A 20,068-nucleotide genomic window follows, 5' to 3' on the forward strand; every position below is an offset into this window, starting at 1 on the left:
ATTGAATTTTTTAGACTTGACATGCAAAGTAGTACCTCACTTGCAACTCATTTGAATTATATGGAAAGCTTGTTGACACAACTTGTAGGAATCAACTTGAAGATGGATGAAGACATTTGCATTTGGAGTGCTTCTCAAGAGTCTTCCACCTAAGTTTGATAATGTGTCTAGCCCATTAATCAACATGCCAAAGCCAAAGCTTGTGGATATCAAAGCCTCTCTCCTGGAAGAGGAAAAGAAGATCAAGAACAAGGGAGAAACAAGCATCCCAAGAGGAGACCAACAACTCCTCTATGTGAAAGGGAAGAAGAGCATAGTCTGTGACTTATGTAAGAAAACTGGGCATATTGAGAAATTTTGATATGCTAAGAAAAGTTCTCAAAGAGCATATCTTGCTATAGTCAAAGAAGATGAAGACATCAATGAAGAAGAAGAAGAAGAACTGCCCTAAGAACAAAAGGATAGGACTCACCAGTCCCTCTTTTGTAGCTCATTTTCTGATAGACTTTTTAAAGTTTAAAATGTGGACTTACCTAATGTTCCCACCATAAGCTCCTATACTCCTCATGTAACCTCTGCACTGTTGAGATGACAAGCTCAACACATGCGGACATTGATGATGGACCGCCTGGTTAGATGGGTCCACACATCTACACTTAGCACGTCGGTGGTCATTATGACTCTCACATGGCCACTGACTCATTACTTATTATATTCAGGTTGTTACACCTATTTACAGCTGGCATAGTTATAGCGCCAGTCGACTAGTGTAGTCGGTTATGCATTGTTTTGACTTAGTAGGCCACTTTCCTTTTATGTTGTATCTTATCTATACTTTGTGTACATTGTAAAGTGTGTGGAAGAAGAAGAAGAAACCAGCAAGAAAACGTTTTGGCCTCCATCTCTCTTCTTGTCTCTTGAGTGAGCTTCTCCTTGTGCATTCTGTGTGTGTTCGGCGCAGCATCTTGAGCAACCCCCTCCACCACGCGATTCTTGACATGGTATCAGAGCCGCGCCACTGAGAGAGGCTGATTTTGAAGGCTGAAGTGAAGGAGAGGAAGCAAGGTTCGAGCAAGCAAGCTACGGGTAAGAATCTCTCCCATTCTTCCACTCCTTCTCTTGGATAGTGCCTGTGGAGGCACTGGAAGCAGGGCAGAGCAAAAATCTCAGATTGCAGTGAGATTTGGTGTGCGCGAAGAGCGCTGTATATTCTGCAGATAAGCCCTTTAGGGCTTGCCCGCAGTTATTTTGGGCATTTGAGGCCGTTTCAGGGCCCGTTTTAGAGCCGCAAGGTTGCAGACAGCAGTTTCAGGGTACGCTGTGACTTCGACTGTATTGACCGAAAGTGGGTGCGTAGGTTACAGATTTCAGATCTGTAAGTTCAAAGGTGTTTACCAGTGAGTAAACACAAGGTTTATCTGCAAACTGGTTGCAGATTGCATGTATTGTTGAGCAGACAGTGAAAAAGGCTGTCTGGTGTATTGCTGTGCACTACAGGTCAAGGGTTGCAGAAGATTTGCTTGCTGTTTGGTATTAGTTTTGTGATAATGGCAGAGAACAGTGGAAGCCCTATCATTGAGAAGCTCAACAAGAACAACTACGCATCATGGAAGTTTCGTGTCACGAACTTCCTTATTGGAAAAGGCCTCTACGAGTTTGTTTCAGGTGAAGAAAAGGAACCGGAGATGAGTGATCCTCCAACTGCAGAAGAGACAAAGGCACGGAAGGAATGGAATGTAAAGGATAAAAAGGTCATGTATTGGTTGTCTGCAGTAATTGACAATAATATGCTGGGACACATTAGAAATGCAGAGAATTCATATGCAGCTTGGACCATACTTGAAAGTATGTTTTCTGTAAATACAAAGGCACGAAAGATTCAACTCAAGCAAGAGTTGAATACATTAAAGAAAGGGAAGATGTCTATCAATGAGTATGCACTGAAGGTAAGAAGCATTGCAGATGCATTGGCAGCGATTGATGCAATGCTTGATGATGATGATTTGGTGTCGTCTACCTTGGGTGGACTTAACAATGAAAAGGCTTGGAAGTCTTTTGTAACTTCTGTATATGTTAGAAAGCCATTTCCAGATTTCGATGAGTTGGTCTCTCTAATGATCACTGAAGAAATCAACATGCAGAGTGAGACATCTGAAAGAAGTGGTGAACAGGTCCAGGCTTTCTACTCTAGTTCAGGAAGGGGACGTGGCAGGTTCTCTTCAAGAGGCCGTGGTACAGGACGTGGTAGTGACAACCAGCAAAACAGATTGAATCAACAATTTGGCGATATGCAGGTTTCAGGAGGTCGTGGTAACTTTAGAGGCAGGGGGAGCTTTAGAGGAAGAGGTGGATGGCAGAACAGAGGTTCTAACAACTCTGGTATTGTGTGCCACTACTGTGGCAAAACAGGTCATATTGCAGCCCAATGTTATGCTAAGAGAGATGATATCCGTAGTGGTAAGTTGCAGCAAGGAAACTATGCATCGTCTTCACGACAGAATGAAGACAAAAATGAACGTTTGTTCGTTATGCAGCATATGCTGAATGCTGTTACAGGAAAGGGAACACATGAAGATGTTTGATATGTTGATTCAGGTGCATCCAATCATATGACCAGCCATGCAGAATGGTTTGGAGAGATGCAGGATTTGCAGAATGCAGGTTATGTACAGACGGGTGATGACTCATGCCACCCAATTTCACACATTGGAAAAGTTCCCTTGTCCTTGCATGATGGTAAGACAAAGAGTCTTTCAGATGTATTACATGTGCCATCTATTACAAAGAACTTGGTGTCAGTCGGTCAAATGGTAGAGCAAGGGCTGCAAGTCAGATTTAATGCAAAGGGCTGCTTTGTAGAAGACTTCAATGACAAGTGCAGGTTGGTAGCAAAGGGAAGTAGAGTTGGACGTATGTTCACTCTAGATGCTGGAATTCCTACTATGAATGCGGCTATGTATGCCAAAGGAAAAGGTGTTGTTGCAGACATTGAAATTTGGCACAAACGCATTGGACATGCAAATGTTCAAAGGCTGAAATTAATGCAGTCCAAAGGGTTGGTTACAGGTTTGCCTACATTTAAAGTTGCAGAATTTCAGAAGGTATGTGAAGCATGTCAGTTTGGTAAGCAGGCAAGACAACCCTTTTCACATGACAGAGATGTAAGCAGAAATATCCTTGATGTTCTGCATACAAACATTTGGGGGCCTACACAAAATGTATCTCTTGGAGGCAGTTCATACTTTGTCACATTCATTGATGATTGTTCTAGAAAGCTGTGGGTATATTTTATGAAGGAAAAGAGTGAAGCTTTTGAGCACTTTAGAACTTTCAAGGCTGCAGTTGAAAGAGAAACAGGCTTGAAAGTAAAGTGCTTGAGGTCAGATGGAGGGGGAGAGTACCTCTCCAATGAGTTCAGTGATTTTCTGAGGTCTCATGGGATAAAGAGACAGTTCACATGCAGGTATACCCCACAGCAAAATGGGGTTGCAGAAAGGAAAAATAGGCATATTGCAGAAGTTGCACGCGCCTTGATGGCTGAAAAGAATATGCCTAAGCATTTTTGGTCTGAGGCTGTTCATACTGCTGTTTATATTATGAACAGAACTCCCACAGCTGCAGTTCATGGTATGACTCCCGAAGAATGTTTTACAGGTAAGAAGCCTGATGTTTCACACTTGAAAGTATTTGGCTGCATTGCGTATGTTCATGTGCCAGATGAGTTGCGGAAGAAACTAGATCCAAAAGCTGAAAAGTGTGTCTTTATTGGATACTCTTTAGAGCAGAAAGGGTATCGCTGTTACAACCCTGTCACATGTAAGTTCAGAGTGAGCAGGGATGTCATCTTTGATGAAATGAGCAGTTGGTATGCATCTAGTGGTGATGCATTGGATGTTGATGATGATCATGACACTCATGTGCAGGCTGAAAGGCAAGAATCACGGACTCTTAGTGGACCAGAGACATCATCTGGTAGTCCTTGGTCTGAGAGACTAAGGAGTACCTCTACATCTTCGAGTGCATCTAGTAGCACTACAGGTAAAGACAAAGGAAAGAATAAAGTGTCAGAAGGCATTGATGCAGTTCTTGATGGAGACTCCAGTGGCTCAGAGAGCTTGGATGATGAGCTTGGCATTCCTTCAGTGAGGACTCCAGGTGTGCAGAGAGCACGTGTTAATGCAAAGACTCCATTGAGTGATCTAGTGGTACGCAGGTCTAGCAGGGTGAGATACCCTGTTAAAAGATTTGGTTTTGAGGGTTATGCAGCTCACCATTATGCTTATATGGTGAAACTAGTTGAGGATGTTGAGCCCACATGTTTTGAGGAGGCTGTTGGTCATGCTCATTGGGATGCAGCAATGGATGAGGAGATGGCTGCATTAGAGGCCAATAAGACTTGGGATCTAGTATCATTGCCAAAGGGAAAGAAAGCTATTGGATGTAAGTGGGTTTATAAGATTAAGCACAATGCAGATGGTTCTATTAGCAGGTACAAAGCTAGGCTGGTTGCAAAAGGCTATGCCCAAACATATGGCATAGATTATGATGAAACCTTCAGTCCAGTTGCTAGGATGGCAACTGTCAGATGTGTGATTGCTTTGGCAGCAGCCAAAGGTTGGAGGTTGCAGCAAATGGATGTAAAGAATGCCTTCTTGCATGGTGATTTGCAAGAAGAAGTGTTTATGGATCAGCCAGCAGGTTATGAAGATTTAGAGCATCCCATGTATGTGTGCAGGTTGAAGAAGGCACTCTATGGGCTCAAGCAAGCACCTAGAGCATGGTCTGACAAGATTAGAGAGTATCTTGTCAATATTGGCTTTTATGTTTCTGATGCTGATCACTCACTTTATGTGAGAAAGGGAGATGCAGGTTTGGTCATCATAGTCATCTATGTGGATGACTTGATTATTACAGGTGACAGTGATAGTGGAATTGCTGAAGTTAAGGGCTATTTGAAGATGAAGTTTGAGATGAAGGATTTAGGTGAGCTAAGGTACTTCCTTGGCATTGAGGTGATCAGATGTGATGATGGTATATGGCTGTCCCAAAGACAGTATGGCTTGGATATGTTGTCCAAGTATGGTATGAGTGCATGCAAACCACTTTCAGTCCCGTTGGAGCAGAATGTAAAGCTGAGTGCTGATGTTGGGGATGAGATAGAAGACCCTACTATGTTCAGGAGGATAGTGGGGAGTTTGATCTACATGACCATTACAAGGCCAGACTTGAGCTACGCTGTTGGTCTTGTGAGTCAGTTTATGCAAGTACCTAGAAAGCCACATTTGGATGTAGTCAGACGCATATTGAGATATGTGAAGTCCACATTACATTATGGACTTTTCTATGAGGCAGGTACAGATATACATGTGTTTGGATACACAGATGCAGATTGGGCTGGTAGTATGTCTGATAGAAGATCTACCAGCGGATACATGTTCTCTCTTGGTAGTGCAGCAGTTGCATGGAGCAGTAAAAAGCAATCTACAGTTGCTTTGTCGAGTACAGAGGCTGAGTATAGAGGTGCTGCTGTTGCAGCATGTGAGGTAGTATGGCTGCAAAAGCTATTGGCTGATTTGGATGTCCAGGTGGAAGGTCCAGTTGTCATTTATTGTGACAACATGAGCAGTATACAGTTGGCTAGGAACCCTGTGTTCCATGCCATGACAAAACATATTGAGGTACACTATCACTTTGTGAGAGAGAAGGTACTAGCAGGTGAGATTGACTTGGTGTATGTCAGCACACAGGAGTAGATAGCTGACATCTTCACGAAGGAATTGGGTACAGAGAAGCTTCAAAAGTTTCGAAGCTTACTTGGAGTTGCAGAGATGCAGTTGAGCTTGAGGGGGAGTGTTGAGATGACAAGCTCAACACATACGGACATTGATGATGGACCGCCTAGTTAGATGGGTCCACACATCTACACTTAGCACGTCGGTGGTCATTATGACTCTCACATGGCCACTGACTCATTACTTATTATATTCAGGTTGTTACACCTATTTACAGCTGGCATAGTTATAGCGCCAGTCGACTAGTGTAGTCGGTTATGCATTGTTTTGACTTAGTAGGCCACTTTCCTTTTATGTTGTATCTTATCTATACTTTGTGTACATTGTAAAGTGTGTGGAAGAAGAAGAAGAAACCAGCAAGAAAAAATTTTGGCCTCCATCTCTCTTCTTGTCTCTTGAGTGAGCTTCTCCTTGTGCATTCTATGTGTGTTCGGCGCAGCATCTTGAGCAACCCCCTCCACCACGCGATTCTTGACATGCACACAATATCCTCTACACACTTAGTGAGGCCTTGTAACAACCTCTAGCTTTCTATGGTTGGTTCTTTCCATGTCTACACTTAGCAAGGTTCTACTCATGAAAGCCTCTGTATACTCAATGTCTTTCTTGGTTGTGATTGAGGAGGGGTGTTGAGAAATGTGCAATCACATCCACCATAGCCTCTTTGTAAGGAACAAACAAGGCAAAGAAACACATTGCAAATAAAGCCTTAGACTAGCTCATGTATGCATGGTTTATTAAAACCATAGTTGGTGAATACCATAGTCACTTTCCACCTTTCCTCACCTACCAAAACCACCTACTGTAAGCCAATAAAAGGCACTCATCCCCACACTCATTCCATTAGTCATTCTCGTCAGTGTACTTGCATTATGCTTGGATAATATCAATTGTTCCTCTTTGTCAATGCTTATCCCTCATTATGATTGTCTATTTGCTCATCAGTGATCCTCCTTAGCATGCATCCTCAATATTTTAACATAACTTTGGGTTTCGGTAGCACAAGTTGATCAGATTGGATCATTTGGAGCAAGTGCTCCTTAAATGCTAGGACCAGATTCAATAGGTCTCCCAAGGGGATAATAATGGAGATTGGGCCCCACATCATCTATGTGTCTGGTTTGATTGGAACCACCTATTCAAAGGAGGACAAAGCCTTAGTTGTTGAAGCATGCTAGTTTCATTTGCCCTTGTGAGTTATACCATGGACTAGGAGTCGGTCGGGATGCTACATCTCAACCAGTACTCCAATTGTCACTTTCGGTGTAGAATATATTGATTTTAGACTTGGAATTGACTTCCATCTCTACAATATTGCCAATGTTCTTGTGGTCCCTTTTGCACCTGTGGGTCTTGAATTTGGTACAAGAAGCCAATGTGGATCTCTTTAGTGATGTCGGTTTCTTTGCTATCCATGCAGCCACTTTGACAGTGGACTTTCTCCTATTCGGCCCAAGAAATTCTTATGGGCTTCTTTGTTATTCCCTTTAGCATTTTACCTGACTAGGTAACCACATTGACCTTTGGCTCTTTGATTTTCATCGTATTGATAGATGGCGACAACAGGTAACCATCGTTTATTTGGGGGCGGTAGTATCATTCCATACCTCAGTAATGCCTTGCTTGACATCCTCATCCCATGCCAAGAGATGGATAATTTTATTGGCTGTATGACACGGCCAAAGTCATGGGATACAAATGGTTCGGGGTTATTCTAATGGGTCGACTGCACTCCTCTTGTGCCTTGCTAGGACCCGTGGCATTTTCCATCTAGCTATGGACAATATATTGGTAGACTTCTTTATTGTGGGTAGCCATATGGAAAATCCCATACCACTACTGATTAAGACTGTACTTGGTAGCCAGAGTGCCCTCTAAGGATTTGTGGGCCTTGTCCTTTCTCTTGGACTTAGTGGGCTTTCAATATTCCTCTTCCTTAGAGTCCTCCTCCCCACTACTACTCTCTTCCTCTAGGTTCAAATTAGTATCAGGGTCACTAATTCCATATAACAGGGTTAGTCAACAATTTTGGTTGATTTCCTCCTTTTTTTAAAACTTTTTCTTAGCTAGAAACATCTCAACATGGCTAATGCATTGATAGAAATAGTCCAAGATATTAATGACTTGTAATATTTCTACAACAAAATATTATGACCCTAGATCCCACGCAAAAGCAATTGGAGTAATCTCCCGCAACAAGAAACTCTGGCCTAAGTGCTCCATCCTCGCGTGCTAACAATACCAGCCCCCGCATTGTGCATATGAAACTGTGGCTCAAAACCGCAAACCACCATAGGAACTCCCCCCCCCCCCCCCAAATAAAAAGGATAATCAATTATTTGCAAATTTTCTTTATAAACCCCCTCTCCTTCACCCGTTGCATGGTGGGGAGAGAGTCTGTGTGTAGGAGCTTGTGGAGGGGCATGCGGAGGAGAGCATGCAATCTGCCACCTGTGTGGCCACCCCCACACCCCCCCACCTTCAACCTATAAAAACCACCCCTCCCAAGCTTGGAGGGGGCATTGTCAAGAGCTACCCGCTGTTGATCTGCTACTGCCGCCAGGCTATCCGCGCCATCAGGCTGCTGCCACCACAAATGCCATCATCATCATCATCCTCATCGTCATCCTCACCATTGTCATCCTCACCATCATCACTCCAATCATCTTCACCATCACGTCTTTACACGTCATCTCTGTCCATCCAGAAGCTTGAGAAGCTTCTATTGAAGCTTCTCTAGACCAAGTTCACCAGCGGCTCTCGGGGTTTTTAGATCGTGTCTTGCAAGGCCTGTTTCTTGTGCAGGGAAGGAGATCTCGAGTAGTAGTAACTTTGAATCTTGTAAGGGAGCCAAGGGAGAGCTCATTGAGATGAAATTTACTTCGTCGATGGCTCTTAAGCAAAAGTTGAAAGGAGCACACGCGGGAGCTTCCACCCAAAGTATGAGAGTGGATAACGCCCCGATATTGAATGCCCAGGTTCTGAAAAATATTCCCGCATGGAAAGGATGCATAAAGCATGTTTTAATACACGTAGGTAAACTTAAATGCATTGGAAAATTTATATACTTGTCTGATTTACAAAGTTCAGTTGCACGACAAGGTACTTGCATTTGCTTGCACTTCCATGGTCAAGGGTAGTCGCATTTTTGAACGTATGATGCATAAAGCTAAAAGATGAAATTGTGCAAAGGCGTCCTTGTTGCATCACGCAAAGAATAGGGCATATAAAACATAATGCACTTATATAATAAATTCCTAGTTGTGACTCATGTATAAGATAATTGTAGACAATCATTAAATGATGTCTAAATAGTTGCAATGAAAGGAAAAGATTTATGAACTTTGACAAAAAACATATAGTATGCAATTCGCATGCAATGATAGTTACATTTTAGGTTGAGTTAAGTGATAAAGGAAGGATTAAATCAATGATGTATTCATTGGCATCTGGTCATGAAAGAATGATGCATCCATGCATAGAGTTCTTTTATCAAAGTTCAAAATTGGGAAAGGATGCATCTTCATTAAAATACTAAAGCTTTGAGTTTGAAGCATAAATGTAGGGTTTATAAGAAATAGCTCTGAATGTCGATCAATATCGTATAGGGCAAGGAAAAGAAAGATCATTGTAGATCCCATAGTTGCATAAAGGCGGAAGGCCTATGGTCTTGATATTGCATATTTGCATGGAATGATACATCGCATACATCTTACAGTTACTTTCATCTTTTAAGGAAGGTACTTGCAAATTTTAGAGGGAAGTATTTGCATCTCTAAAGGAAGGATCATCTTTATTCATAAGATAGTTAGATCAATTAAGTAAATCGCATGTAAGTGAATAACTCACATGAGATTCATAAAGGCGTAAATAGTTAGCGTACAACGATCACCTCAATGTGCTAGGTTGGGTTAAGTTATGATTAAAGGTCCTACCCACATTCACTAAATGTTAGGATTACCTAAATGCCCATGTAAGAATGATCTAGGGTTCTCACCCTAAGGATCAGATGACCAAATGATGGACTTTCGCAAGGAATTTAGGGACTCTAGGGCCAAAGTGTTTATCAGCCTAGTAGGGTTAGGGTTTTGGACTTGGTTAATAGGACTCCCAAATCCTATATCTTGATCAAAGGTATTCGTGATCAAGAAATACCGTAGGTTGAGAGATATATGTTGAGATATTGAGCTCCACTCGTGATATGCCAGGGTGACCGTTGTGCATTTATGTCACCGACTTGTTAGTTGCAGATGCGGTTGGTACACCGCCCATGAATAATAGCTAGATGACAGCTATCCTTATCTACTCTAGTTCGTGGTTCAGTTAGTATGCCACCTTAGTTAGTTGAGTTTGGTTCGAGACCCATATATAGAGTTCTTCTATTTCTTTGTATGAGACTTCTTTTTGGCTTACACAACTAAGAAGAGGAAAACTGTTTTCAGCCTCCACCCTTGTGTGTATTCCCCCATTGTGCAAGCAAGAAAGCTACAAGTGAGACTCCTTCCTTCTCTCCCACAATCTTGACATGGTATCAGAGCCTTGTTCGTGGTAAGGAGCTCAAGAAAGCAAACCAAGTTCGCGGTGTTTTGGTAAGAGGACCAATGTTGCTTTCATTTTTCTGTTTTGGGAGCAAGTCTCTGCAGGTAGCACAGGCGAAAAGTGTAAGAGTGCATTGTCTCAGATTGAGACGCCCTTCGCAGTGTAGTAAGAGGGCAGTATATGCTACAGGAGAGGTATTTAGCCTTGGTTGCTCTATTATTTTTATTTAAGGCCATTTCGGGGCCTGTTTTGGAGGCGAAAGTTTTCTGCACGCACTCAGGAAAAGGCCCTGTTTTATGCTGTGCGACCACTGTTCTATAGGTCGGTGAAAATTTACTATAGAAATTGCATCGTATGCCTGTGCATAGAGACATTGGGAGTTACAGAATCATCCTTGTTGCCTGTTGATGCAAAAAATTGTCACTAGGAAGTGACTGCGTGGTCAAATACCACTTTCGTCAGTTTTGCAGATTTGCCCTTGTGAGGCTGAAGCTGTGTTTTTTGTAGTGACAGAATTCTTTACAGTGTTCTGTAATGGCGTCTGATTCTCTTTCGCAGATTGTCACTGAAAAAATTGACAAGAACAACTTCCAAGCATGGAAGTTTAGAATGACAAATTTCCTTATGGGAAAAGGATATTGGGAATTCGTTGCAAGAAATGAAGAAGAACCAGTTCTTCCTGATGTTCCCAATCAACAGCAAATGCAAGCATTCAAAGCATGGCATGAGAGAGCCAGAAAAGTTATGTACTAGCTGTCTATCAGTATTTCAGACTCTATGATTGTGCATATTCAGGATGCAAGTATGCCAAAGGAGGCATGGCATACTTTGTCAAAAATGTATAGCACAAATACGCAAGCCATGAAAATGCAGCTCAAGCAAGAGGCACAATGTGCAAAGAGAAAGTATGAGCATCAATGAATACCACATGAAGGTGAAGAAGATTGCAGATACACTTGCTTCCATTGGGTTGCCAGTGGAAGATGATGATTTAGTTTCTGTGACCTTGAATGGTCTAGGAAAGGATTATGCACAGTTTCGAACATCCATTTTCGTCCGTGAAAGATTTTCTGATTTTGAGGAGTTGATTGCTCTTCTAATTTCTGAGGAGCAGAGAAATGGTGGTGCATCTTCTTCAGGAGGAACTTCAAAATAAACTGTCCTCTACTCAAATGCTGGAAGAGGCAGAGGCAGAGGTAGAGGAGGCCGATCTGGAGGCCGTGGTAGAAATCAGAATATGCAGCAAACTCAATAAAACCAGTCCTATGGAGGAGGACGTTGTAACTCTAGAGGCAGGGGGAGCCAAAGAGGTCGTGGTGGATGGCAAAGAGGCCAAAATGCAAACAGCAATGTTGAATGCTACTACTGTGGTAAAATGGGTCATATGGCTAAAGACTGCTATAAAAAGCATAATGACATCATCAATGGAAAATTACAACAAGGGAATTATGCATCTTCTAGTAGACAGGGTGATGACAGAAACGAGCATTTGTTTATGGTACATCACATGAACAATTCTGTGACAAGTGCAGAAGAAAGCAACGAAGTGTGGTATGTTGACTCAGGTGCATCAAACCACATGACAGGTCATGCAGAATGGATGCAGGATGCAAGGAAAATGGAAAAACCAAGATTTGTGGAGACTGGTGATAATACTACACATCCTATTGTACAGATTGGAAAAATTCCTTTGTCTATGCATGATGGAAAAAAGAAATACCTGTCGGATGTATTTCGTGTCCTGAATATCACCAAGAACCTGGTTTTTGTTGGTCAAATGGTTAAGCAGGGCTTGCAGGTCAGATTTAATCCTCATGGATGCTTTGTTGAGGATATGAAAAATAAAGGTCGCTTGATAGCAAAAGGAAAGAAGAAGGGCAAAATGTTTACATTGGATGCAGACATGCCTGAATTGAGTGCAGCAATGTTTGCACATGGGACCGGTGTAGTTGCAGATATTGATATCTGGCATAAATGCATTGGTCATGTTAATGTACAACGACTTAAATCAATGTAGGCCCAAAATATTGTTGCAGGATTGCCAAAATTCAAGGTTGTAGAAATGAATAAGGTATGTGAAGCCTATTAGTTTGGAAAACATGTAAGGAAACCATTTCCTAGACATGTTCAAGAGAGTAAGAAGCCATTGGAATTAATCCACTCTGATGTGTGGACTACTAAAGCTGCATCTCTTGGAGGTTGTCATTATTTTATCACTTTTATTGATGACTATAGCAAAAAAATTTGGGTGTATTTTATGAAAAAGAAAAGTGAAGTTTTTGGGCATTTCAAAACTCTTAAAGCTATGGTTGAAAAAGAAACAGGCCTGCAAATAAAATGCCTAAGGTCAGATGGAGGGGGAGAGTACCTCTCAAATGAGTTTGCAAGGTTCTGCAGGAGCATGGCATAAAGCAGCAATATTCATGCAGTCATACCCCACAACAAAATGGACTTGCAGAAAGGAAAAACAGGCATATTGGAGAGGTGTCTCGCGCCATGCTCAATGAAAAAGACCTGCCAGATTTTTATTGGGTTGAAGCAGTTGCTATAGCAGTCTACATAATGAACAGGACTCCCACTGCAGCAATACATGGCATGACTCCAGAGGAGAGGTATACTAGTAGGAAACCAGATATTTCTCATTTGAAAATTTTTGGTTGCATTGCCTATGTTCATGTGCTAGATGAGTTGAGATCCAAGTTGGATCCAAAAGCTGAGAAGTGCATCTTTATTGGTTACTCTCTACCAGCAGAAAGGGTATAGATGCTATAACACTTCTACTCGTAAGTTTACAGTGAGCAGAGATGTTGTTTTTGATGAGATGAATAGCTGGTATAAACCAATAAATGTGATTGATAATGTAGATGCACAAAATGGTAATGCTGCACAAAATTCACAGCAGCAGTCACAAGATATTAGTGGACCTGGAGTGTCCTCTAGCAGTGGTTCACATTCTTCGCCATGGACAGGCAGATTGAGATCAGGAGAATCTTCTCAAAGCAATGCAGATAGTGGTATGCAGGTATCACGAAAAGGAAAAGAGAAGGTAGATCAACCCATGTTTAATGTGAATGCAGGTCACTCTTATGTGGATGGTGAATCCAGTGGCTCAGAACAGAGCATTGATGATGAGTTGGGTATTCCTTCTGTTGTTACACCTGGAGTAAGGAAGACCAGGGATGTTTTGAGAGCATCTGGAAGTGAGCCTACTTTGCGCAAGTCTACCAGAGCTAGGTATCCTGTGGATAGGCTGAAATATGATGGATTTATAGCCATTCACTATGCCTAAATAGTCAAAGTGATACAAGAACCAGAACCCACTTCTTTTGAGCAAGCCATGGGAAAAGAAAAATGGAAAAATGCCATGGATGAAGAAATGGATGCTTTGGAAGCAAATGCTACATGGGAATTGGTACCTTTGCCTAAAGATAAGAATGCAATTGGTTGTAAGTGGGTTTATAAGGTGAAGCACAATGCAGATGGTTCTGTGAACAGATACAAGGCAAGATTAGTAGTCAAGGGGTATGCACAAACATATGGCATTGATTATGAAGAAACATTTAGTCCGGTTGCAAGGATGGCAACCGTAAGAGCAGTCATTGCTATGGATGCATCAAAGGTATGGTCTTTACATCATATGGATGTAAAGAATGCCTTCTTGCATGGTGATTTGCAAGAAGAGGTCTATATGGAGCAGCCACCAGGTTATGTGCATGTTGTTCATCTTGAGTTTGTTTGCATGTTGAAGAGAGCCTTGTATGGCTTGAAGCAAGCACCTAGAGCATGGTCTAACAAGATAAGATAGTATCTTGTCACTATTGGCTTTCAGATTTCCAAGGCAGATTTCTCAATTTATGTGAGAAAAACAGAGAAAGGTATTATGCTGCTTGTCATTTATATTGATGATTTGATTATCACAGGTGATAGTGATGAAGATATCCTTCATGTGAAAATGCTATTGAAGCAGAAGTTTGAGATGAAGGATTTGGGAGAGCTGCGTTATTTCTTGGACATTGAGGTGATTAGATCACCAAGTGGGATATGGCTCTTGCAAAGGTAGTATGGATTGGACATGCTGTCCAAATATGGGATGACAGGCTGTAAGCCTATTTCAGTTACTTTGGAACAGAATGTGAAGTTGAACGCAGATGCAGGTGAGCTTCTCAAAGACCCTACTATGTACATATGCATAGTAGGAAGTTTGATTTATATGACTATTACCAAGACACATTTGAGCTATGTTGTTGGATTGGTAAGTCAGTTTATGCAGGCTCCAAGGAAACCACATTTGGATGCGGCTAGATGCATACTTAGGTATGTGAAGTCCACATTGCAGTATGGACTATTTTATGAGACTGGGCTTCAGATACAGTTGCATGGATACACTGATGCTGATTGGGCTGGTAATATTTCTGATAGACGATCTACCAGTGGACATGTGTTCTCTTTTGGGAGTGTTGCAGTCACTTGGAGCAACAAGAAACAACCTACAATTCCCTTGTCAAGCACAGTGGCTGAGTACAGGGGTGCAGCAATGGCTGCATGTGAGGTAGCTTGGTTGCATAAGCTACTTTATTATATGCATCAGCCTACAGATGGGCCAGTTGTCATTTATTGTGACAACATGAGTAGTATACACTTGGAAAATAACCCAGTATATCATGCTAGAACAAAGCACATTGAGGTGCATTATCACTATGTGCGGGAGAGGGTTTTACTAGGTCTTATTGATCTAGTTTATGTCAGCACAGAGGAACAAGTAGCTGACATATTCACGAAGGCATTGGGCGCAGAGAAGCTGGGCAAGTTTAGAGACCTGCTTGGTGTGCAGGAATTGGGATTGAGCTTGAGGGGGAGTGTTGAGATATCAAGCTCCACTCGTGATATGCCAGGGTGACCGTTGTGGATTTATGTCACCGACTTGTTAGTTGCAAATGCGGTTGGTACACCACCCATGAATAATAGCTAGATGACAGCTATCCTTATCTACTCTAGTTCGTGGTTCAGTTAGTATGCCACCTTAGTAAGTTGAGTTTGGTTTGAGACCCATATATAGGATTCTTCTATTTCTTTGTATGAGACTTCTTTTTGGCTTACACAACTAAGAAGAGGAAAACTTTTTTCAGCCTCCACCCTTGTGTGTATTCCCCCATTGTGCAAGCAAGAAAGCTACAAGTGAGACTCCTTCCTTCTCTCCCACAATCTTGACAATATAATCCCAGAAGTTTGGTATTAAAACCTATCTTGTGCAACAAGCTGCAATGTCATATTCTCTTGCGTCTAAATCACAAGTTAGTACTACTACACCTTAGACCAAGGTTAGCGAGTTCTAATTACAAATTAGTTTCTCTGAGAATTGAGTAGTTGCCCTACTACAACACTCCCTCTTGGGAACTATTTGTCAAGTTTAGGGCAGTGGTGAATTGCCAAGTAGCAATTGACCAACCAAGTTAGGACGACGGGGTTGTCCAGGAGCTATTCAACTATAATATAAGGAAACCTAAGATAGTGACAATTTGGGGTCAACAGGGTATAAACCCTACCCCAAGGAAAAAGGGTAAACAAGCAATCCATCTTGCTAAATCTTTGGGATCTTGCCAAGTCGTGAATGATCCAGGATCCAATGCCAGAAGTTTTCAGGAAGAGGAATCACACCTTAGCAGTTGGCTGTACGAACGACCACTGGAATGCTCGTGATTGTACATTTAGGTGCAATGTTTGTACTTCTTTGCTCAAGGAACTAATTCAAGAAAAACAAACTAATGCTTTAGGTTAAAATCCTGGAGGGAGAGGCAGTATCAGTTACCTCCGACTATCTGCCTAACCCTATCCAAGGGGGTTGTTAGCCGCGCCACGTACGTGGATCGAACCCGGCGCGAGAGCTCTCTCCGTGGATGCTACTTGGAGAGCAAGAGGATGCTTGGGTGCCAAGGGAGGCTCTGGCCATAAATTCCTTGCCTCTGGATCCTGCACAAGAGGTCGATGTGACTCGAGATGGGATCTCGAGGCTCGTATACTAGTCAATGGGTGGAACTTGGAATAGCGATCCCTGAGGATTGCTGAGATAGCCTTCGGGCAAGATATTTGATGTATTCCTAGGACTATGATAAATAAAGATCAAATGTCGAAAATGAACTTGCTTGACATTGTTTTTCTATGTCAGTGCCTAAGTTACGTGAAGGAACCAGTGTTTAATTGGTTAATTAAGGAAGCTGTGTTTGCATATCAAACTTAATGTGGTAGGTAATTAGATAAATAAGCAACCTGAGGAAAGTGCGGTGGACGTGACTCTGGGTATGTCCTAAGGAAGGGTGGTCCTGGTTAGCCGGGAACTTTTCTTGAAGGAATTGATAGCAAAGTAGCAATGACCTAGAATCAATAGAGTTAGTGTCCTGATTTATGTTGTTTTAGGGGAACGGAATGGGACTATGCCTTACGGGCAGAGAGGTCGAGCTTCGCATCCCTCTCGTTTTCCATTCTCCTTGAACCAAGTGCAGTATAAATCCGCTTCAACCCTGATGTTTCTGCGCAAAGTGGTTTATCTGGGGCTCGACGCTAGCTACTTCCTATAAACTTGACTATTAGGAAAACCTTGATACAGGTCGGTCCTAGGTGGTAACGACTAGATGCTTCCACTTCGTGGGGCAGACTCAGGAAGACCTTGATCGCAAACCCCATGACATTCCTTGTGAGTGCCAAGCGGCACTTTCTAGACTTTGTTCCCGATGGGCTGCTAAGAAGTGTCCTACAAGTGGACAGGGGGACACGTTATAGTTGGTATCAGAGTGAACCAACTGACCTAATATTTACAAGGGAACTTAATGAGGGGAAGTAGAGCAATGTTTCCATTAAGAACATTTCCTTACTTATGGATGCTAGGCTGCAGAGTCGTGAAGCATGGAACAAATTCTTGGTGTTCCAGGTTATGTTTATGACTGCAATGCGTGCTTCGGATTATCGACGGAGGCTAGGCATGATGAATATTCTAGGCCGCATCTACAATCCTTCACCCCTGTACGTGGAACGAAGATGGAGGGGTGAATCAGGGATATACTACATAGCAGCCCACTGACTTGCGTACCTTTAGACCAACTTAAAGAGAATCAAGTGGATGGAGGATTTAAAATCGTGAGACTGTTCATCTTTGTCGAGGCTCAGCAAACGCAACCCTGCATGTTGGCGGTCAGAAAGTCGAGCAGAACAAGTATGTGTATGAAGAAGTGACTCTTCTACTAACAGAATCAAGGTGCTCGGATGCTATGAGAAGAACGGGTATCAAAGGAAGGGATACCCCAAGCTTCCTATGACCTATCAATTCCTAAAAATCCATGACCCCTCTCCATATTATTACACAATCCCTGTGGCCGAATGTAACACAATCCTAGTTTTCCCAAACTGATGTGCCAATCAGCTTGTTCTATCTTCCCAAAATAAATGTATTCAAAAGTGCTATGCCCACATGAATGAATAAGATTTTTTATCACTGTTTGTCATGGCTGTAAGTGTTGGTAAAGGAGTTAAGGGATTAGGTCACTTGGCTAAAAGCTGAATTGGGCATATTAATGTAATGTGAGAAATGATTAGCAAGTTTTTGACGTAAGAATCTTATTGCCCAGGCGCAACCTCAAGTGCAGATTCCTAGTTCGACCCCTGCGTTAAGTATAGCTGTAATTCAAGAGAAGAAGTTCCTTCTCAAAAAAATCAAGCCACCTGAATTCGATGGTAAGGGAAGGACTATTCAAACTGAGGTCTGGATCAAATCCATGGAGGATTATTTCGAGGCAACGAGAACTGCACCCGCTAACCAAGCTATGCTCACTACCGACAAAGCAAGACTTTGATGGAAACAATGGTGCAGAGACCAAGGGATCTCGGAAGGGTCAATTACCTGGGAGAAGCTTTAAAAAGTTGTGCGAGGGAGATATTTGCCGTCTGTCTACCGCACACAGAAGATGAATGAATTCTATGAATTAAAGCAGCTTGGACTATCCCTGGATGCATATTATTCAAAGTTTGTCTCTCTCTTAAAGTACGCACCTCAAATGGATATGACACAATAGGTGTCAAAGTTTTATGCCGTGTTAAATCCACCCATAAACACCCACTTGGAATCAATGCACCCAACAGACCTACAAGACGCGCTCATTCGAGCTGCACCGATAATACAGGAGGTGCAGACCAAGCCAAGGAAAAATAGGACTTGGTCTTACAAGGATCAGAACAAGGAAATGTATAGGTCTCAGGCTAAGAGAGCACAGGGCGAAAACCAAGGACAAAGGAAGAAAGCTAGGGCGAACGCTGTCAACAACTTCGTTCCTACACAAGGTAATGGCCGCAATCTCCATTGTTTCCATTGCAACGAGCCTAGACACTTGAAAAGGTAGTGTCCCAAGCTTAGCAGAGGACAATGCCAAGGGCCATTCCAAGGATCCGTTCATGGCCAAGGAGGGAGAACCTCCAGTGTTGCCAACAAGGAGCTGGGTGATGAAGAAGATCCATCCATGGAAGGAGACATTGAGAGGGCAACGGTTCATACCGCTCTTCACAAGAAAGGCCCGAATCGCCATTTCTCGATGATTCAAACTCCATCGGATTATCAAGGTAAAAGCTTCAAAACCTTGATTGATTGTGACAGTACACATTCCTTCATTTCACCAGTCTGTGCAAAAAGATTAGGAATATCCACAATAGATGCACCTACTTTACTTGTGGAATTAGTGAATGGTCGAGAGGTCTCTTGTATCAGGCAAGCTGCTAAGGTGAAATTCCTACTGGGTGGAAAGTCGACTTCAGTCAAATTCAGGGTAATGAACCTAGGTGTCCACGAATGTTTGCTCGGAATGGATTGGATAATACCAAATCATGCCCACATTCACCATGGAAAGGGCCAAGTCTCCTTTCAAAATTCTGAAGGGAAACTAATTACAACTCAAGGAGAGGCTGGTAAGCCAAAAATTCAGCTAGCAAAAGCAACACAGATAATAAAAGGAGTTACGAAGGGCCTACCTGTCTATTTGATTAAACTAAATAAGCTAGATCAGAATCAAGAATCTGGGGAAGAACCTTCCTGGTTAAAGAAATACGCAGACATATTTCCTGAAGAGCTGACTGAACTTCCTCCTCAAAGGGAAGTTGATCACGAAATCAAGCTGGCGCCAGGAGGAGCACAGACTATATAGGATGTCCATCTCGGAAGCAATTGAGCTGAAAGAGAAACTCAAGCAACTGTTAGACCAAGGCTACATCCATCCTAGCAGTTCACCATGGGGAGCTCCAGTGTTGTTCCAAAAGAAGAAAGATGGAACGCTTTGGCTATGCATTACTACTACACAGGGTTGAATCAATCAACCATTAAAAACAAATACCCCATTCCAAGAATAGATGAACTTCTTAACTGTCTTCAAGGCGTGAAGATCTTCTCTAAGATAGATCTCAGGTCTAGATATTATCAAATAAGGATCAGGGAAGAAGATATCCCGAAGATCCCATTCAGCACAAGGTACGGACACTTTGAATTCCTAGTCATGTCATTCGGGCTGACAAATGCTCCTGCTACCTTCAAGAGGTTAATGCAGGATATCTTTAGGCCCTATCTTGATGATTTCTTACTCGTCTTCTTTGACAATACCCTAGTCTACTCCAAGCAGGAAAAATATCATGAACCCCAGCTTCGCATTGTCCTCGAAACAATGAGAGCACACAAGCTTTATGCCAAGAAGAAGAAGTCTGCATTTTTC

This window comes from Lygodium microphyllum, chromosome 10 (assembly GCF_053477565.2).
Source record: "Lygodium microphyllum isolate KBCC chromosome 10, Lygodium_microphyllum_v1.1.10, whole genome shotgun sequence".
Taxonomy (NCBI): Eukaryota; Viridiplantae; Streptophyta; class Polypodiopsida; order Schizaeales; family Lygodiaceae; genus Lygodium; species Lygodium microphyllum.